The following is a 21,874-nucleotide window of genomic DNA, read 5'->3' on the forward strand; positions in this document are numbered from 1 at the left end:
TCTACAAAAACATCATAAACTATGGATTTTATGTTGTAAACATTACACTTCATGATACTACATTATATACGACATTTTATTTTCTAATGGATATTTTATTTTTTGCTTTTGTTTTTGCTTTAAAAATATTCCTTGTGCCATAAGGCAACAATATTATTTTATGAAAATATAGCTATGTTTTAAATTCATACAATAATCGTCACTGTTCTGGCAGAAGACACTAATTCGAAAAAATGACATATTGAGTTAGTACCAAAATGTTCCTTATTTCAAACTTTACCGTCTGGTAACCTTCTTAATAAATAAACAGTCTTTATTTTAAAGTCATCCTTTTTACGATTACTTAATAAACTCACATGATAGACCATTTCAAACATTTTAACAACTTCAAAGTCAAATTACTCAAAATTAGTATTCTTCAGTTAGTGTGTTCTGCCAGAACAGAGACGAAATATTAGCTTAATCAATTCAGTACTCATTCCAAAAGTATATGTTATTTAGTTATATGAAAACATTCATTGAAATAATATTTAAGGGGGGACATGCTCGTCGAAGGTCAAAATTGAGTTTTTATTGTATTTTCAAACCATGATCCTGGACACTCCTTAAACGTTGTAGATGATATATTTATATAATTTTGAAGCCTTATTATCCTTTATAGTTATTTTAAATATTTGATGACTGCATAAAGTATTTTTATTACATAAAATAGTATTCTTTTAAACCTCTCGCTCAAATGTTTTAGAATATAGTCATATTTCGGTACATAACTGTGCAGTGGTGTTAAGATTTTTTACATTTATTAATTTTTAAACGTATTTATAAAACCATTAGCATAATTTATTACCAGATAATTTTTGTAAAATATTCACGATAAAAAATTATATTGATAATCTCTGTGATCCCAAATTTTACAAGAATTAGGCATTTTATTATTCAAAAATCGGCAAGATTAACACATTTCAAGATGATTCTAAAGATATTTATTATAAGCTATGTCTTTGACCATTCAAGTGTAATAAACATCTTATGAATAATGATTGCTTTATAATAATTATTGACCTAAGAATAAGGTAGTGTTTTTTTGAAATACGCCATTTCTTTTGTCATTCCCCAGTGGTTAAGCTACAACATACGGCCGTAGCCATAAATTGACAAACTATAATTAAAATAGGGAGTAAAATGATATTGACGCGCGTGTTTGAACATGTACCGTTTAAAAAAAAAAAAAAAAATCAGTTAGGTACATGTTCAAACACGCGCGTTAACATAATTTTACTCCCTACTTTAATTATAGTTTGTCATTTTATGGCTACGGCCGTATGTTGTAGCTTAACCACTAGGGAATGACAAAAGAAATGGCGTATTTCAAAAAAACACTACCTTATTCTTAGGTCAATAATTATTATAAAGCAATCATTATTCATAAGATTTTTATCACACTTGAATGGTCAAAGACATAGCTTATAATAAGTATCTTTAGAATTATCTTCAAACGTGTTAATTTTGCCGATTTTTTGAATAATAAAATGCCTAATTCTTGTCAAATTTGGGATCACAGAGATTATCAAAATAATTTTTTATCGTGAATATTTTACAAAAATTATCTGGTAATAAATTATACTTATGGTTTTATAAATGCGTTTAAAAATTAATAAATGTAAAAAATCTTAACACCACTGCACAGTTATGTACCAAAATATGACTATATTCTAAAACATTAGAGCGAGAGGTTTAAAAGAATACTATTTTATGTAACAAAAATACTTCATGCAGTCATCAAATGTTTAAAATAACTATAAAGGATAATAAGGCTTCAAAATTATATAAATAGATTATCTACAACGTTTAAGGAGTGTCCAGGATCATGGTTTGAAAATACAATAAAAACTCAATTTCGACCTTCGACGAGCATGTCCCCCCTTAACAATATAACATACTCCTGTGAGAATTCGGTCAGTCATAAACTTAATTAATAATAATATATTATAACAATCCAGCCAATGGCAAGTTTGGCAATTAATATTCTAAGTGTAGCTCTGTTTATACTGTATACTGTGTATACGTTAAGTTATTCCTTACTAAGTAGTAATATTATAATTTATGTGAAGGTGCAATAGTACTTTGTACCTAATTAAGTTAACTTCTCTTTATGCAAGCTTGTTGAACATACTTTATTGGCGTGTTACGTTGTAACTGACTGACTGTGCATGTGTTCAATTTTATTGAGAGCTTTAAGTCCAACATTTTCATATAACATAATATATAGACTATAAAAAAGCTTTTAGTGATGTTTAACATAATAAACTGTTATATTAAAAATAATTGGATTGGACGGATAATAGAAAATCTCTACTGACGCCAGAGACTAGGTGAAAATTTTAACAGGTTTACATTACTTTTTAATAGCCTCACTAAACACACCCGCTCCACACCAGGCCCGGTCTAAATCAGGTGTATCATGGGACCCTATGTTTAGGTGTAAAGCATCAGTTTTCTTACGACTGATGATGGCTCGCAGTTGCTCAAGACTGAGGTCGTCGTGCACTCAAGTATACTTTAACTGAATTCACACGACTTCAGTCAATTCAACAGTGTACATGGAAGAGAGAAGCATACAGAAACAAAATTAAAAATATTGTAGTAAATAACAAAAAGACAATCTAAGTAAAAAGATCTTTACGTTGACAGGCTGATGCCGAAAATTTTCTAAATGCAACAAAATTGACTTTTGTGGCGACGTATTAAGACTATTAGTAGATGGGTAAAAAATAATCTTCGTTACGCCTACTATAGTTGCATCTTGAATCCACTATACCCCGGACAGACCTCACTCGTGACCGCAAATTATACGTATGCTGTTGGCCGTATCACAGTTCAACGTGAGATGTTGCATCGGAAACCGATGGCTGTATAATAGCGTTAATATAAAATTCATGTGTAAATAAAATACGTAGTAAAACCACCGGAATACAAGTGAAATACAAAAGAAAATAGATAGGTGGGTATGTTAGAAATACAATCATATCGTATATATTTATATTAAATTTTGAATAATTCAAAATAAGATAAGTATCAAGTAGTAGTACCTACCAAATATCTGACTATAATTATAGCAGTATTATCAGATATTGATATTAATCGATATAAAATTAATGTTCTTACTAAATCTAATAAAATTCGAACATTTTTCTCTGTAATGCTCCACGAAAAGGGAGTCATTTTTTAAATCTCTTTCTGTTATAACAGCTCACAGCAAATGTAATACGTATGGTTTACAATATTATGTAACCTCGCCGACTATCTCCCTGACGTATAGTCTTAATGTTATATTTTTTTAATTAACACAAATGTTTTTTACTTGAAATTATTTGTATTTATATCTACTTTAGCTTCCGTATTATTTGCCTGTACTGTATTTTATTAATGATCCTACGTATTGAGATATTTCGCACTTGTTGGTACTATTTTAAATGACTGTATCTGACGGTCAATTTGAATTTAAAACCGTTACACTTTTTCAAACGATATTTTTATGTAATGCAATACTACAATATATCTGATACTTTTCTTAATACTAAATCGATAGGAATATTATATTGTATACAATAATATTACGATATAGACTTGAGTAAATTTTAATAGTGGTTTATGTTATAATATATATATATATATATATATATATACAAAATGAAACATTGGAAAATTACAGTTTCCGCTCTAAATGTAACATTTCGACCCAACAATGAAGATTGGATTTTGGTTATTCAATCAACCCCTAATTATACGATTTGAATAGAAATAAGGAAATACACAACATTACAAATACCCAGTTGCCGGGATCGAATTACGAACCTTCGATATACGTCAAATTGTGACATTACATGTGGTCTTAAATAGTATTTAAATACACGATAATATTATAGTACCGATGTTCATTTGTTTGGTAACAATGGTGGCACTAGGTACCTACTAATATATCACAGCTTATATACTAACTTAGAAGACTTTACGTAGATTTCTCGATATCGAAAATAGCTCGATTGAAAGAATATGAGGTGCAACGCGAGTTTTGAATTATCGTTATCTCGCGAAGTCTCCAAATATTTGACGCTTTATGTGTATATATGTGTATATAAATATGTGTAGGTATTAAAAATAAATGTTCAAATAACGCTAATATTATGAAAGCTTTCTTAGAATGAAGCTATATTTTCGAATTTAAATAACATATTTATACATAGTTTAGTTGCTTCAAGTTTGTATTGATCAATTAAAACATCATCATTTGCAATACAACGTATTGCATGGCATGTTTCCGTCAATATATTATATTATTAATAGGTGTACACCTATTAATAATATAATATATTGACGAATCGTTGGATTATAGAATTCCGATAGGCTATATACCAATACAGCAAATTTTGATGCAGGGTTTTGAATGTGTGAATGTCCTATGAAAATGAACCACGCATTATAGACGTGCAATAGTGTGTGTAATACACCAATATTTAATGAGCGTCAATGCATAAGCCGAGAGCAGTTGTCAGTATTTTATGCCGTATTCTTGACACGTGTTTAAATTAATCCCGTACTCTTCCTTACTCGAGATCGGTTGCCTGCTTCTCCTAACCCGTTAGGTATTTCAGTTCCCATTATTTCTGAGTTCCCTGGGTGTAGCATTCCATCCCATAATTTTCTAGAAACGACGTAAATCTAAATTCTAAACTCATCCTAACAAGCACCCGATGATACGTCCTATAGCTATACTCTGTTGAGTCTGTGAATTGAGAAATATGAATATTATGATTTTATATTCTTCAGCTGGGTATTATTTATTACGCCGTGTAATATAACCACAAACAACCTGTGCCAGCTTTCCGCCTGGCTTAGAATCCCATGCAAACGTCTATGACGCAATAATGTAGCCATATTTTTTCGATTCCTCGGTTCGTCAATTTAGAGTCAACGTATATAAAGAAACCCTCCAAGGCTTTTCCGAGAAGGATTAAATTATTTGCTACGAAAGCTAGCGGGAAACCCCGCAAGGGAGGCAGCGGCGTAGGCAGGATGGCGCCGGCTTACAACTTACGGCGGGGGAATCCCGCTACAGCCGATTTATAATACTTTCAACCGATGTTATTTTACCGAGCCGATTAAATAAGTTCTCACATTCGACGTGTGACGTATAATTTTAGATTAAGGTACGGTTTCATTGAATATACATTTCCCTCTTATATACATACATACAAACGTAGCGTATACGGAAAAATTCCACAAAGCCTTTCTCTTCATCCGTTCAAAGACCAAAGAGTGTAAACTATTGTCGAACAAGAACTGCTTGTCCACTTGTTAAAACTGTGAACTAACAAGCCCCTCCTGTGCAGTTAATCACACTTCCGTTTTCAAATGAGGAACGCTCCCAAATTTATCATTTCATTTTACGCTTCCGTGGTGTACGGATCTATCAATTTACATAATTTGATGCTTTTTATAAAAAAAATATGTCTAAAACGATCAGGGGTGATGTTAGAATTATTATTAGTAAACTTTTGATTTATTTCGAAGAAGAAAAAGAATCGCATCTATAAGATATTATTTGAACACGCGTTACCGCCATGGCAGGTAGGTACGTCACTGAGAAGTCTTCTATATGCGACTACAGTGACTTCCTGTTATCGACGAGATATTCTTGTCGGACAGTAGCATGTGACCAGCGTCCTTCCAGATTGGGATGTTCCGCCTTTTAAGATTCGTCTTGCATCTTGAGACGTCGATTTAAGCTTATTCAATCCTTTCCAAATACGGTACAATGGCAATTCGTATTCCGGTGAAAAATCCTTAAATAGCGAGTGAACCAAGGGACGAACCTTGTTGTTCACCATTAACCAAAATAAATGAGGTTATATTTTCAATAATAAAATAAATATTTATCACAATATACAAATGTGTTGTGATATGCCGCATTATCCCGTGGCGATTTTTGTCGTTCAATGGTGTGTTAAATGACAGTTGAACGTCAATTGATAAGCGGGAACCACATTTCAACAAAGTTGATCAACTTGTAAGTTGAATTGACTGAAATTACGGTCTTTTCTATTTTAAGTTGCTCAACATTCGAGTCAACATAGACAAGTCACCAATGTGATCACAACTCGCATCGTTACGAATTAACACAAAAATGTAAAAAATGCTAGTCGTTGTTCAAACTTAGGAGGTTTCTTTTCTGTCGCGTATATTTATTACCGATTATTTGATGAATATACTGTATTTCTTTGTATTTTTATTGTATTTTAGAATGTCAGATTCTATATTATAATTTTAAACAACAGAGAATACACAAAAAAATCCAAATTAATCGTGAGTTTCAGAGTAGAATATGTAATGACAGAACGCGAGTTTGACATCTACGCAATGACGATTGCCTGACTTTATTATTTTAACAAACAGTAGTAATATCATAATATGACAGAAAAATTTACAGTTTCCCACATACTATTTTTATTAAACAGTTTCTATTAGCATTTAAAGCCATAACATAATAATATAATATAAGGAAACTCTGTGTTGCCACTAAGCTGACCAATAGATAGTATTTCTGTTTAATATAATATAATCATAACACTAGCAATACAATGTACCTATGTTAATTATATGGTTCAAGTCGAGTTCATGAGTAAATTGTTGTTTGAGATTACTATTTAAGATTGACAATATATTCCTCCGGACTATCAGCGTGAGGAGTAGTCGAATCTGCGAGTATGTTGATGTAATCAAACTTATAGCGTTTTAAGAAAACGTATAAACTAAATTTGTAAGGAAAAATACATGCTTGAACCACTCGAGAGTTCAATACTCTACCTTAGAATATTATGTTTACTTGGGTAAGTAGGTACTTCAATTTGTAAATAAATAAATTTAAATCAGACGTTGAATTTACTATACAACTCACTTACGTATTAAGTATGTATGTTTCGTTGTAACCATATTAAATTACTCTTTGTATGCATAACAATATTATTTATTCTTTAGTACAAAGCATTTTATAAAAGTAAAAGATTTTTAGTTAATCCCAATTGATGTTCTGACTAAGAAAAAAATAAAGCACGCGTCAGGGGCGACCGTAACCCCGAGGGTAAAAGAAACTTTCTGTCCTGGGCGTTTTTTACTTTCTTAATATTATATACCCTAAATTTCAAAGGGAAACGCTGGTTGTAAACGTGAAATATATTTACAATTTCCGACCCTGCGTACGTACCAGCTACAACTTCCACAAATACACATTTACGTTTATCGAGGTGAAATAGAAATAAAACGTCATCTATCTTTAAACATAATCTACTTTCGCGTATCTTTCTAAACGTGACCAGTGGTGTCTTTATCCATTTTGAAAAATATACGAATAATAAATTAATCAGTATGTTTTTAAAAATAAAGACTGACTATGACCTAGGTCCTAGTATCTTTGAGAACATAGAAACCAATTATTTAAGAGAAAGCTACTACAAGATATTGTAAATTACGGGAGATAGGGAGATATGAATTGACAATATGATTTTAGGATGCACAACAACACTTTTGATAGGGGGAGGAATTTCAAAATTTCAATAATGGTGCTAGGTAACAAAATGTCGCTTTGGTCTAATGAAGGTGCTTCCAAGAGCTCAATTTTTGAAAACGCGAAATAGCTTTAAAAGTAAGTATGGTGACATATGGTAAAGTATGGAATATTTATGATCGCGTAAGAGTTTTCATTATATATTAGTCAATGGACTCCATGACAGATATAGTAAATATGTAAACAAGCAGGGGCGGCTCTACCTTAAGGGTTCATAGGGACCATCCCAACATCGTTATCGTGTCGAAAATGCGTAAAAAAACGTCCGATATTTTTATCATTGTCATAATATACTTACTTGTAAATGATTAAATGAATTACTCAATTTATTTCATCTATCTAAATCTGTCGCAATTTAAGAGAGATATTTATTATTATAAGTACAAATAAAAAAAGCAATAATTGTAAATTATGTGATAACATAATGATGATTCCGCGGTATTAAAATAACTTATTAAATTAAATACGCCCTATTTCACGGTGACACCTATGTACACATTAAGAAAGCTATGGCGTCTATTTTTCGCTGATCGGGGTCACTCGGTCCCATCCCGTCGCTGCGGTACAAATCTCTTTCTACAAAGTATGTGTATGCATTAGCGTTACTATACGCATACTAGGGACCGAATCAAATGACCCCATAGGTTAGTAAAAACGCTCGTTGTATGTTGTTGTTCAAAACTGATAATGGTAAATATGTAATAATTATTATTAATTAAGTTAATATTTTTAAGCACGATTTTTCGATGTGATTAAGTAACGACTCACATAATCATATTATTTATTCTGAAAAATTACTCATTTCCTCATTAATAAAATCATATTAATATAAGTTAATGTATAATAATATGAGAATGTAGGTAGGTATGCATATTGATAATAATTAATGGCTAAACCCCACCACCTAGAAAGTCGTCGAGCCGCCACTGTATTCAAGAATTTTATAATCTATAATATGGTAGATAATGGATATTTATTCTTAAAGTACATAAGTAATTTATCTAAAGAAGCTACTTACGTCAATTATTTACCTTACAGTATTGATATTACAATGGTAAATACGATAATGTAGTCAGAACTCCCAATGTATTTTACAAACCCAATAATAATAAAATATGACTATGTAGTTATATTACAAAATAACAATAAATACTTGAAATACAAAATAACACTTCCAACGATAATATTTAAAAGCTAGATATATAATGAAAATAATCTATAATATAATTTATATAAACCTATAATCTAATATATAAAAATTAATATTTGTGTGTTTGTGTGTTTGTTTGTTCGTATTTAATGCGCAGCCATACCGTTCATCCGATTGCAATAAAACTTTGTATACTTATTGCTTGCACTTGCGGGAAGAGTATAGGCTATACTAATATATAAAAATGTATGTCTGTCTGTCTGTCTGTATGTCTGTCTGTCTGTGTGTCTGTCCCGTATGCGTTCCTATACTATTCATCCGATTGCAATGAAATTTTGGTAAGTGGTTATATGTACACCCATGAAGGTTTCTAAATTAGAAAAATCATCGTCTTCTTCTTCATTCTATCTTCTTTTATTCGTATGGTCCCTATACCATTCATCCGATTGCGATGAAACCTTCGTCAGTTATTGTGGTAACACCCGCAATGGTTTTTGAATTAGTACAAGTATCTTCTTCTTCTTCCTTGGTTCCTATACCATTCATCCGATTGCAATGAAATTTTGGTAAGTGGTTGTATGCACATCCATGAAGGTATCTGAATTAGAAAAATCATCATCTTTTTCTTCTCTTCATTCTATCTTCTTTTATTCGTATGGTTCCTATACCCTTCATCCGATTGCAATGAAACCTTCGTCAGTTGTTGTGTTAACACCCGCAAAGGTTTCTGAAATAGTACAACCATCTTCTTCTTCTTCTTCTTCTTCATTTTATCTTCTTTTATTCGTATGGTCCCTATACCATTCATCCGATTGCAATAAAACCTTCGTCAGTTGTTGTGGTAACACCCGCAATGGTTTTTGAATTAGTACAACCATATTCTTCTTCTTCTTTTTCTTCTATTCTATATTCTTCTATTCGTATGCGTTCCTATTCCATTCATCCGATTGCAATAAAATTTTCGTCAATAATTGTGCCAACACCCGCGAAGGTTTCTGAATTAGTACAACCATCTTCTTCTTCTTCTTCTTCATTCTATCTTCTTTTATTCGTATGGTCCCTATATCATTCATCCGATTGCGATGAAACCTTCGTCAGTTATTGTGGTAACACCCGCAATGGTTTTTGAATTAGTACAAGTATCTTCTTCTTCTTCCTTGGTTCCTATACCATTCATCCGATTGCAATGAAATTTTGGTAAGTGGTTGTATGCACATCCATGAAGGTTTCTGAATTAGAAAAATCATCATCTTCTTCTTCTTCTTCATTCTATCTTCTTCTATTCGTATGCGTTCCTATACCATTCATCCAATTGCGATGAAAATTTGACCAGTTGTTGTGCGCAAGCCCACAAAGGTTTCTGAATTAGTACAACCATCTTCTTCTATTCGTATGCGTTCCTATACCATTCATCCGATTGCAATGAAACTTTGGTGAGTTGTCATGCGCACGCCTGCAAAGGTTTTTGAATTAGTAAAACCATCATCTTCTTCTTCTTCTATTCGAATGCGTACCTACACCATTCATCCGATTGCAATGAAACTTTGGTGAGTTGTCGTGCGCATGCCCACAATTTTTCTGAATTAGAAAATCATCTTCTACTTCTATTCTTATGCGTTCCTATACCATTCATCCGATTGCAATGACATTTTGATCAAGTGTTGTGCCCTTGCCCGCAAAGGCTTCTGAATTAGTACAATCATCTTTTTCTTCTTCTATTTGTATGCGTTCTTATGCCATTCATCCGATTGTGATGAAATTTTGACCAGTTGTTGTGCGCACGCCCGCAAAGGTTTTTGAATTAGTACAACCATCTTCTTCTTCTTCTATTCGTATGCGTTCCTATACCATTAATCCGATTGCAATGAAACTTTGGTGAGTTGTCATGCGCATGCCCACGAAGATTTCTGATTTAGAAAATCATCTTCTTCTATTATTCGTATGCGTTCCTATAGCATTCATCTGATTGCGATGAAACTTTTGTCAGTTGTTGTGCGCACACCTTCGAAGGTTTCTAAATTATTATTATATAAAATACAAAGTTTGTTGTTTGTTTGTTCCATCCAATTTTGATTTTTTTTTTACTACATATTAATAACATTAATAACGTTTTCATATTTTGGATTCGATTTTAATTTAGTGTTCTTATGTTTGACCTTTACTCCTATTAGAATTATTTTCATATTGCCATATTGTATTACACAGATATTTTAATATTAAAAAAATAATTACCTCTTATTATTTTTCAAATATCTAAGATAAATATAACCACGAAGCGACCCTGTGCGAAGCCGGGTATTTCAGCTAGTATTATATAAAATAATATGAATGAAAAATTACTGAAACCATTATCTGACCGATTCACAATAAATTGGCCGAAAGCTGTAAGTACGAATTACGTTTTTATTGGAAATACCATATTTATTTGTTTACGATTATAATAATTAAAATATTTATAAAATAATATGTAATAATGAAAGAATACCCTTCTACAAACTGACATTGTATATCGATTTTTAAAAAATGTACATTTATTTAAGAGAATAATATTATTAAATCACTAGCTTTTTATTCTGTCTGTTTTAGCCCCTCTTAATAGAACTACATATTATTATAGTAGCATTATCCTTAAAATACATAATATTTTCGTTGCGAAAAAGCAAACCACCGAATACTGTCTGGCAAAGGTAGTTGTTCACAGTGATAGGTACCTTGAAGCACTGCCCCTTTCATTTCCCCTTAGAGTTTCTACATTTCCAGGATATGTGTTTCCATCAGAGAGTGGCGTAAAAAATGTTTGGTCCCTGTTGCAGACGTCTTCACAGATCGCTTGCTTTATTGAGTTTCCTCTCGGACCACTTTTATGGATGGATTCCCTTCTTTTTTCTTCTCTTTTATCCTACGACCTTTTTCTATACTTCGAAATGATCACGTATTATTTATTATTGGCGTGTATTAGTCGATCTTTTGTGTAAATTCTGTGCTTTTAAGTAAAAACTGTATTTTTAGTCATTTATAATATTATCTACAAGCACGAACATTATTTATTGTTAAACTTTAATATATAGTATTTTTAATTGGCTCTATAATCCTATATAGATCAGCGCATCCACTCTATTCACAAGACTGCTATCGGCGGCTATCGAGGGTAATTTATCACATGTATGTATTGAGTTATTATAATTGTTACAATAAGTGCTATGTTTTAGCAGCACCCCTCTTGGCTGTGTTAACTTTTTGAGCGAGATAGACAGCTTTGACAATTTAGACGGCTAACTTATTGTAACAATTACAATACCTCAGTACATAAATATGAAAAACAATCCTCGAAAGCCACCGATAGCGGCTGATAGCGGCCGATAGTAGCCTTGTGTATAGAATAGATGTGCTGGGCTACCTCACGAAGAGATTTTAATTTGACGAGAAAATTATTCTTACACAATATAGGTATGCAACAATTATAAATTGAATTCAATTTTCCTATTATGCTTTCCTATTCCTTTTCAATTATTAATAAAATGCCATTGTAGAGTAGGTCATGCACAGATTGCAGACGCGCATTCATAGGCGTCAGGATGTGCATCGTAATTTTTCTGTGTAAACTAATAAAAAATATATAAATTATTACTCTCCTAATATTTTGATGGTTTTATTTCAATCATAATAGTGCTTTTTTGATTTAATTCCTACCTACTTTACGTTTAATTAAGAAATATACCTACCATTACAACCAGTGGACTTAGGTAGGTCTACATATTCAACAAAAATATTTGAACAAGCAATGTGCTTTTTGTGTTGCTTCAAAAAAGAAAATAAATACCTACATGTAGTCAGTCTACGATGCACTCCAACCCCTCCATACATGATTAAAAATAACCGCAGGCAACGAGGCGTAGAAGCTCTACGTCATTTCACGGAATGATTCCATGAAAGCCTACAAAATCTTTCTAAATTTTGTATTTAAAAGAAAATAGTATATTATATTAATTTTTACTGCTGATTCATCGGTGTGGTCTCTTAATGGATATAAGATAACGTATGAACTACCAGATTCGATAGTCAAAAAAGGGTAGTGGAAATTGCTTAGCTGCTAAAAAATAATGTTATACATATGTCTGAAATTTATTATTATTATTAACATATAAATGTTACAGGAGAATAAGGCTAGAATTCATTAAATTTGCCAAATCGAGATTTGAATGCCATTTAGTGGCAAATTTTGTGTACTATTAGATGTCAAAACATTAAAGAGCAAAAAGTTTTGAGTCATGAGATATTCCAGTTTGAAAACTGTGGCATAAAAGAGGTCAGTATGAGTGTTGCAATCTTAAATTACGTCTCTTGAAAATTTTAACAAAACTGACTTCTAGCCTTATTCCCCTGTACCCTTCATATTATGAATAGATTTATAATTTATGAAGCTGCGAGGGTGTATTTCAGATGTAACGTCATCATCAAGGAAGCGACTGAATTAACAACAACTGGAGTCGTAGCGCAATATCATTCTAGCGCATCTATCATATACAGAAAACTGCTATCGGCAGCTATCGAGGGTAGTTTTTCATATTTTCGTATTTAGGTATTGTAATTTTTACTATAAGTTAGTTGTAATTATTACAATAAGTTTTAATATCATCTATATTGGCTGTGTAAACTTTTAGAGCGAGATAGACAGTTTTCATTGTTTAGACGGCTAACGTATTGTTAAAATTATATTACCTCAATACAAAAATATGACAAACTATTCTCGATAGCCACCAATAGCGGCCGATAGTAGTCTTGTGTATAGAATAGATGTATATTGTTTGCAACGCCTTTGACATCCTCTGCAACGAATCACATATATGAATCATTATACGATAGTGACAATTTTTAGGAATTGCAATACCGAGTGAAAATGTCAATACCGGTTTTAATTTTAATTTTAAATAAAACCATCAAAAGTTCATCAAGTTTAGTACAAATACGTCAGGCTGCTGGAAAAGCTTCTTAAATTCAACGCTTGTACAGTCATCAATAATTATAGAATAATTGAACATTTTTGTCACGGATGTTTTATATTTCGAAATAACCTTATGATAATTCATCGCGACAATTACTTATATAAATATATGTGATGAAATTTGTTTTATTATTTTTTCACCTCTGTTGGATTCACTCAATATATTTTCATTTTAGCAACACATAACTTATAATTCATTATCAAAAACGTAAACGAATGTGCTTTCTTAATACCGAAAATTCCAGTATTTTGGATTTTTAAAACCGGTATTTCGGTATTGAAAAATACTGGAATACCGATTTTAAAATACCGGTATTGCAATCCCTAGTGACAATACACATGCCGAATTTTTGAATGATGTTTTTCATAAAAAAGATAAATTCTTTATTACTACGTAGAAAGCTCGTCCAAAAATTTACGAAAAAATAATGATTTTTTGTTAATTATTATCATGTACAACAGAAAGAGGGTGCCATAAGTTTCTCTTAAAGTTAGTACCTACTTATGTTTACCACCACCACCAATGAAAATGTCTTGCGTATATAAAATATTATTTCCATAATTAATAATTAATGTAGTCATCCAAATATGGCCGAAATGTACATCACTATTTTAAAGAACCACCACAATATTTAATTTAAATAATAACTATTTTTTAATTGCGTTATGCAAATGACAACACAGCTTTTTTATTCGTTTTGTTCATCTCTCATCGACTTCAATATTAAAATAGCGCGGAAGATACATGCGCTTTTCAGGCTACATTTTTTTGGAAAATGTAAAAGTGTTAATAATGAAATTAACATGATAATTATGTTAGCAAACAAAATGGTTCTTCGGTTTCTTGACATTAAAATCACTCCTATTATCTCACCGAACTAAAAGTACCTTTTACAATACACTTGAAAGCTTATGTTCGTATATGCCTCGGGAAACTAGACATTCACTCGGTGAAATGAACGAGCTTTAAATAAGAAAGAAAAAAACCTTAGCTGCACTAATTTTGGAAGTGGTCACGTTAGATAGGGACAGATGTACATATTTATTAAATGAAGCCATGATCTACGATGATAAAATTGTGTGTATTTCGCTGTCAATTATATACTTATGTTATTTATAATGTAAGCAGGTGTCAATGTTAAAGGAAACAGATAATGTACGATTACCATTTGGATTGTTTGTCATTTGTATATTTTACATTGTAGGATAGTAGTTTTTTTTTAATTTCACTACGACCTTAAAAAGGGCAAGATTTTTTCAGTGATATATGTACGAAAATCCATTCTGGATCAAAGTCTATAAATTCTTTTTCATCGGTTAATTTTTGATCAGATGTTTACTTCCGTCCCATAATTTAACACAGTAGTTCAATAAGTTCACCTTTCGAAATATTCAAGTGTAAGAGAACACAGATAAAAACGAGTAAGAAAGATCGAGACAGGGAGAAAACGTATTACACATATACATATAAATGCAAATTCTAAATTTGAAAAATCATAAGAATCATTTTTTTTAATCGGGTCGTGAAAGAATATAAATGATATTCTCATATTTCATAACTTGACAGATACTTAAAGTGGGGTGATAGCATATCGAATGATTAGAGTTTCGTGAAATTAGTGTGTTATCTAAGAGATTTAATGGTAGTTATAATAGGGGTAAGGTGCTGTAATATACTGTATCTTTAGGCAACATATACGATTAATCAAAATATGTAAATATACATGAGGAAGAACCATCACCAATGTGACGCCGTTTGACAAGTAAATAAGTCTAGCGATGGTATGCAAAATCTCAGAAAGACAGAATATACACATACAAAAACGTATCAGAGAGAGGAACTCAGGGTGAAGACGTATGCGAATGTAGATGGCAGTACACACCTGGTGATATTTGCTTGTCTAATTGTAATTTTAACTAAACGTAATCCATGTGATAATATAAAAAAAACTTTTAAAACTTAAAAAAAGACACATGACGTATTGAAACTTATTGAAAATTTGTATCTGCAGTAAATTTTAAAGTTCAGCAGGTTAAATGCTATGATGCACCGCTAGATGTTTCCATTTAGAAGAGAAGCATTTCGAAATATATTATTCAGTGTTTTGGTGAAGAGACGGAGAGAAAGTATCACCGCAGAGAGGAGGGTGAGAACGATTGCTCTACAGAAAAAATAATGCTACGAAAATGTCCGTAGGCAAAAATATTTTTTTTGCCGAATGTCATACCAATGAGATTCATGTTGCGTCTCAAATAAATTAGTGCAATAGAAGGCCGTGGTTTTGTAAATGATTATCAGAGACAGTATGCACGTTTTCTTGTTGTTTTATTAAAAATGACAGGTGATAAGAAAAAACCTTTTTTAATTTATCTTAATTAAATCTTAAATTCTTTTATAAATTTATTTTCTCCAGTCACATATTAATATAAATATAACAAAGCTTCAATTTCTATCACACTTAGTTGCCTTTTCCTATTAATAATAAGGTTAAAATTCAATGCGCATACATTCACCATATTAAAATTTGGTGTAGGTAAGTCAGAGTTTCTCAAATTTAATTTTTTCTCAGCCTACAATCCTACATTGAAAATTAAATTTGAATAAAAAACAAATTTTGAATTTATTTTTTTACAAACATAACTAATCATATTCAATATCACATAGTAATGTGTACAAGTGAAAAAAAATTTTAAATGTGAAGATTTTGCATTAACTATAAAGATGTTTTACTACTTAAAATCACATATTAGAAAAAGCCTAAAGTACTTGCTTTACGCATATAAACGTACTCATGTGTCTGATATGCATAGTTTTTACTGTAGAGCTGTTCATTCGGTTTAGAAGTATATCTGTATTTCTTTTTATTTAAAAAATAATCTATATTGATCGTTACAATTAAGTAATTTATATGTAGAACACGAATAGAATTGTAAACAGAAAAACGGAAAAAAATAACTTCAAACAACTGTATTTTACAGTTTTCCAGAGATATTAGTTCATGCGTAGGTGGTATAAAATTGTATTATTTGCCTCGTTTGAACAACCTTACCTTATTGTCCCCTCTTTGGGAATCACTAGCGTAAGCCGTCGCTTTCATTTTCTGTTCTTGTAATCAGTTTTTTTTAATTTCTATTAATTATTCATTAAAAACCATTATTGAATCTATTATTAGGTATTTCATTTTAGGACTGCATAAATAAATCCTTTCAAATATATTTTTGAAATTTCCAAAATTTTGTATTTTGGATATGTGTGCTTTAAAATAGTGGATCAAATATGTAATTAAACAATTACCTTCTGCCTATGCAATAGTTTGCTATTTCAAATATTCAGAAATTGTTAAAATCATGTTAGTAAATTTTAGTTTAAAAGTAATTTTTATTCATGTTTATTTGATATCGTTTAGTTTGTAAAGCTTTTTGTAAAGATTTGTGGTAACATTATTTAAAATGAAATGGGAATTATTTATTAGTGTCAACACTTTTTTGGTACCTACTTATAACGCAATGGGTATTTAATTATTTGATTTTAAAACGTTTACTCTGAATACAATTTAAAATTTCTTCTTCCGACTGACAAATTTTGTTTATCTTTTTATTAAACGTGACCATTTTCATAACAGAGAACAATAATAATAATTGAAATTCATTGTTTTGTACGGTAAATATAATGAAATTGAATTCGTTGGATATTTTGCGCATTAGCATTCGTAATAAACGGGAGATAGATAAAGTAACAATGATATCCGTAAAAATGATACCTGCAAAATAAAGGCTACATTTTGAGTGAGGTTCAAAGTAACAAAAGATACAAAATTCCAGTCATTACGGAAGATAATAATAAATGACCGCGCGCCAGTGGAGTGCCGAATTAATTGAATTAATAATCACTTCGTGCACGACACGTCGTCTCGTGACATAAAAATTCTAAATGCGTATCGATTGGAGTTATTATTGATAGGAGAGTATTAATGTGTATGTTCTACCTACCAGAGGTACCTAGCGGAAAATACGGTGTTTTCAGTTAGAGACCATTTATTTTATCGATAATAATTTACATTTTAAAGTGTTTTATTTAAAATCAAATCTTTATAAAACGCTTATTCGTTGAAAGAATTTCTTATCTTATTGGTTCAATGTATTATTAGGTACTCATATTATTATCAATGATGTATCTAAATCAAATTTTAAGATAAAAAACATTATTCACGTAGGTAGGCTCTTTTTGGTCAAATCTGAAAACAGGTGTGACTCTTTACCATATTATAGTCATTAAATAAATACGTTAAAGAAAATCATTTTAAATTTCCATTTCATAGTATTATTTTAATTTAATTATGATAATTTTCCTTACTCGGTAGGCAGTGGCGGGTATATGTCGGCGAAACCCGAGGCACTCACTGATTTTGAGACCACCACGATATAAAATAAATAAAAATCATAATTTCTAACTGTGAACGTACCTATTCAAAATATCAATGGATCTCATTCCTAGAATCACGTCATGTAACTTAAAAATATTATTATTGAATGTGACATTAATTTATATTTAGGTAGGTATTCAATTCATGAGAAAGTCATGAATAATTTAGCAATATAATACAATACTTTCAATTATTTCGACGAATCGATCGCATCAGCTGCGTTAAATAAAATCGCCGCTGTTGGTGGTAGATACAAGGGTTTTTTTTATATAAAATAACAATCCGATAATTTTTTTTTAGAATCGTCTTGAATTTTATAATATATCTATATAGAAGAAGTGTTAAACATATTTTTATGTGTGTTAAATTATGAAATATGGAGGTGTTTTACGCACGTCAGTGGAATATATTCGCTTGTACAATAATATTATCCGGTGGGACTGTAAACGGCCGGATAACTTCCCATACAAATCGCTCTTCAAAAGACAGGCAAGGTTGAAGGTTCATAATAATAATTATTCTTATTACATCTCCAATGGTGGAATCCTTGCAAGGGGTGGATTACGTAAAATTATACAGCGGATTTGTACGTTTTAGTAATACACTGTTTCACTTAAGTATCAGTTTTCTTTATGCAGTATGATACTCCAGTGCGATTAACTACCCTGACGTGGCTCCTGGTGATTCTGTCATATGTGAAGATCAATGATGAGGATGCTAGGATTTATGACTACGGTCATAAAAAAAAACAACGGTTGTATGATAGTTGGCAGAGCTATCGACGTGCCGAATGTCAGAAACCCGAGTGATGGTTCTCGATCTGAATAGATCAAAACTGAGCGTAAAAAAACAAAATAATAAAATGCGAATTCTGTCGCCGAATCTCGAAAATCTCTTGTTTGTCTAACTTTACTGCTCTGGAGTTGACCCATCTCCTCTCACTCTGCGTCCACGACTTTTTGCTTTGATCTCAGGTGACATCCGCTTTGGTTGCCTACCATGTTTGGTATTGGCCACGTTTGCTACTGAAAAATATACAGGTGGCCGTTATACTGTCCTTCTAAGGAAGAAGGCAGTAACTGACTCACACACTTTCGAGATAAATGACATAATGTGTTTTTTTTCAAACTTTAGTACTGTGAATTATTAAAAAACGGTGGTAAGTTTTATTAGTAGGATGTTAAAATACAAACAAAGTAATAATAAACAAGCAGTAACTGTAATGAATAGGTGCAATTACTGCCTTTTTGCTAAAAAATATATATTATTTTAGAAGATGTCTATTTTTTCACTAAGGATTGTAATGGTATATTAGTGATAATACGGATGGTATTCACAACTCAATTTCACAAAATTTGCGAGTTACTGTCTTCTTCCTTAGAAGGGCAGTATAACCACAGTATGTTCACAGCTAGTCAAGTGACATTATTATTAGTCTCCGGTCCTAATGCTATTAGCACTATGTGCATTTAATTTAATAAAACATAATATCCTAACAAATTATTTTAAAGATATCTTAGCATAATAATCTTACTCTAATTTACAATAAATTTAGGTTCGGTATATTACACTTTTAATATCCAAAACTATGATATTCATACCAATTATTCAGCCAACTTTGATTGTATTTGCTATAAGGTAGCTCGATACTGGTTCAGTTCACTTCTTTGTGTTATATGGGAATTAGGTCTCTATGCGATGATACCCTTTCGGCGGTCTCAAATGGCGTAGCTAGAAATATTGTCCCCTCTGCAAAAATCTCAAATGAAAGGAATCTGAATCTAGAAAGGAGTCTCCAAATATGTGGTGTCATAATTATAATTGTACCCGTAGATTGCTGTTTATATAAATATTTTACATTACATCACTATATTAGATTCTAAAAAAATCATATGGGCCTCCACAGTGTCGAGGTTGTATTAATAGATTGTGGTTTTTACGAGAAAATGTTAGCTATTTGCTTTACATATTCGGTATATACCTGGATCCAAACGCACATCAAAAACAATACCTATGTGAATTTTCCAAAGCCGTGATTCGAACCCGGGATCCGCGACATGATAAGCCAACACGTTACCGCTCGACCATCGTGGACGGGTATATAAGTACTGTCCGACAAGAAGATCTAGGCAATAACCGGAAGTCGCTGGAGTCGAAGGGCGATTAACTAAATAGGAGAGGCTTGTTAGTTCACAGTTTTAACACGTGGACTCGCGTCGATAACCGGAAGTCGTTGCAGTCGAAGTACGGTTAAAACAGGAGGGGCTTATTAGTTCACTGTTTTAACACGTTGAAATTGTTCGACAGTAGGGATTCCAATCCCGGGATCCCGAATCCCGGGATCCCGGGATCCCGAGCTATTTTTGATACCTATGAATCCCGGGATTGATAAACATAATCCCGGGATTACGGGATTGATTTTTTTATCAATTTTTATGGAAAATAAAATAAAAGCGAAAATAAAACAGAAAAAATACTTTTAATAAAAAATAAATACATTAAAAATAAACTGAGTTTGAATGAAGTTTGATTTATACCCATGTGTAGGATGCCGATTCATTTTGTTTTTTCACATGAATTATTAAAAATGAGAAAGATTGGAAAAAAACAATGCTTCGCACTTTTAACAAAGTAATTCTACCATGATATCATACGTTTTACGGCAGTTTCATATTTGGCTGACTAATTATATTTATGATGCGGAAAGGCCATAAGTACGCCATGATTATTTGCTTTTCTATTTTAAAACTCGCTAATCTATTAATTATGTCTTTACTATCAGAAACATCAATCTCATATTAAATTCACATTATTATTTATATTACAATATTATTTACTCCATTAAACTTGTGTATTTCCAAGATTGAACGTATACAATAATAACAATAAATGTCTTAAATAGTATAAATTATACTAGATTTATTTTTGACCGATTTTATCAATGTTATTTGCCAATCCCGGGACCAGTCCCGGGATCCCGGGATTGTCAAATTGTAATCCCGAAATCCCGGGATCAGAATTTTGGCTCGGGATTGGATTCCCTATTCGACAGTATATCTACACATAAATTAATGACTCGTTTTATCAGTTACAAAGTTTAAACTAAAACCGATTTTCGCAAAATCACTTATATGTTCTTCTTTTCCGATGCTCTATAATCCATTATTTGAAAACACCTCAGATACATACCTATTACAAAAAAAGTATGGCATCAGACAGGACTTGAACTTGCATCCATTGGATTACGGCGATGTACTTTACAAATTAGCCACCTGCGTCCTATATTTTTTCTAATGGGTATGCCTCTAAGATATTTCAAATTATGTAAGTGTGTTTAATAAAGAATTAAATCGTGTGAATTTTCAGTCGTAGAATAGAAATTAGTTTGTTTGGTATGAATCATTTGCTTACGTGACAATTACTATTGTTTGGTGGTGCTATTTTTAAACCATATTATGATTTGTTTAAGTACATTAAATAAAAAAAATAATTAAAAATGTATTTTTACTATTTTTTTTCAGTTACCTTCCTGCTTCTACGTCGAGATAAGATATCTTGGAATACCGATATTTTGCGGTGTCACTAAACCATAAAAGGTCAGTTCGCTTCTATCATTCGTTACCTAAAATTTCTTTTAAATCCTAACCTCGCCTCCCAGCGGAAATATGCGAAATGAA

General features: G+C 31.5%; 1 long non-coding RNA gene across 2 annotated transcripts in view; it reads left to right on the forward strand.

Moving 5' to 3' along the window:
• LOC147078993 (uncharacterized) overlaps positions 1–21,874 on the forward strand; it is a 277,623-nt gene that overhangs the window by 162,681 nt on the left and 93,068 nt on the right. For both annotated transcript variants that reach the window (XR_015071326.1, XR_015071327.1), the window contains exon 4: positions 21,719–21,793. This is a non-coding gene — a long non-coding RNA (uncharacterized LOC147078993). The remainder of the gene's footprint in view (positions 1–21,718; positions 21,794–21,874) is intronic.

Source organism: Rhyacophila brunnea, unplaced genomic scaffold (assembly GCF_057557595.1).
Source record: "Rhyacophila brunnea isolate RB1 unplaced genomic scaffold, BYU_Rbru_1.0 scaffold_10, whole genome shotgun sequence".
In the NCBI taxonomy this organism is placed as follows: Eukaryota; Metazoa; Arthropoda; class Insecta; order Trichoptera; family Rhyacophilidae; genus Rhyacophila; species Rhyacophila brunnea.